Source organism: Spea bombifrons, chromosome 5 (assembly GCF_027358695.1).
Source record: "Spea bombifrons isolate aSpeBom1 chromosome 5, aSpeBom1.2.pri, whole genome shotgun sequence".
NCBI lineage: Eukaryota > Metazoa > Chordata > Amphibia > Anura > Pelobatidae > Spea > Spea bombifrons.
Genome location: NC_071091.1, coordinates 52,060,827 through 52,062,582, shown reverse-complemented (window position 1 = coordinate 52,062,582; position 1,756 = coordinate 52,060,827).

Sequence of the window (1,756 nt, the reverse complement as noted above, 5' to 3'; positions counted from 1 at the left end):
GATCTCTCAGAAGGCCATATTGCTTATAGTGGTTTATGTATTCACTATCAGTGTTGCGAGTTTAGCTGAAACCTACCAATGTATAGCCAAGGGCCAACCCCCGAGGGGCTCTACAAATTGGACAGAGCTGGCCCTGAACAATAATTTGGTGATATGTTACGTTTTATTATGCATTATTTAGGACCATGTCAGTCCCTTCATCATGCAAGAAATTTGCTAGGTCTGGTTATTCACAATGCTTATTTGATGGGCTGGCTTCCTCTGATCTAAACTCCTCTCTAATTCATGGTTTAATAATATGAATAAATCAACAAACCCATATTTACCTAACTTCAGAAAGAATAATACATTTATGGCACTAGCTTTGTAAAACACAACCATTGTGCCTCGTCTTGGTATATCTCACTTGTGCGGGGAGTCTTTAGTCAAAGCTGATACATTTTAAAGGGCCAACATAGATAAAAATGTAAAAAAAACATATGCTTTTTAAGGATCTCAAAGGTATCTTCTTCATAACTGGGGACACATGGCACAGTTGTGAGCAAAGTTCTGATAGGCTACATCATGTTTGTCCATGTAATAGTGTACGGTTAGCCTGCTTTGAAAACACTGACTAGATCAAGTAATGGATGAGATTTCTTTTGTGTTTTCATGGGTTTAGTAAAAGAAGCCTATCAGAGCCAGTAGGCCTCATGTGTAACCCGTAACTGATAAACTTTGTTTTTATTGAGATTTTGCCACCCTAGGCAAAACATAATTTTGCCGCCCCTGACTCCACCCCCACAAACCCATCCCCTTTTGTCACACCCACTTACACTCCACCTCTTTTAATGCTTCTTATGCTGAGCCGAGCCCAACCGAGTTTCAGCAGACAGCAGCTCAGCATGAGCCTCCCACCAACATCTATGCGCAGGAGCGTAATTACAATAGGGGCTCCGCGCAAGCGTGTCGCGGTGCTCCTATAAAGTCCTCCTAACTGGCTGACTCGCTCCCACTCCTCCCCATAGTGACTGCGAGCCGTGGCTGCGCGGCTGTCCTTCTAACGAATGACCGCACGTCCGCGGCCGGCGGTTCGTGGCTGCCGGCGCCCCCTCCAAGTAGGCGCCCTAGGTGGCTCAGGCCCTGGAGACAGTACCAGTTTGCCTCACAGCTTTCCTATTACGTTCATTGCATGTTCTGGGATTTTATCCAGCAAGGTATGAGTGAATCAACCAGCTCTGATAAGCAGGTATCTCTCTAGCCTATGCAGAAAGCACTCATAAACAATTCTCTCCCCAAGTGCTACTAACAAAAAAGTTCATATGTTTACTTAAAACAACCCAGTCTACACTGTTACAGAATGTTGTCATTGTAAACAATACTTAGCAGTAATACGGATTGACCAGAAAAACTTTAAAAAATTAAAATAAATAAATAAAATGTGGAAGTAAAAAAATTGTGTATTTCTGCAAAATAATAAAAAAAATTCAACTGGATTGTAGTATGTGGGATTTTTGGTCGCATTTTGCAAATATTAAATATTCATAATAAGTGGTAACATGAGCCCCGCATTTCACATTCCCCTGCGACTCCAAGGGTTAAGGAGATAAATCCGATGCATGTAAATATCTATGTCTGTATGGTCACTATGCATCTTGTGTGCCTCAGTATCATCCTTTCAGTGTCATTTCCTATTGTAGAAGAGGGCGGTTTGGCTGAGAGCCAACAACACCTACTTTGTGTTCAGGCTGTTATAAATAAGGACTAGCATATACTT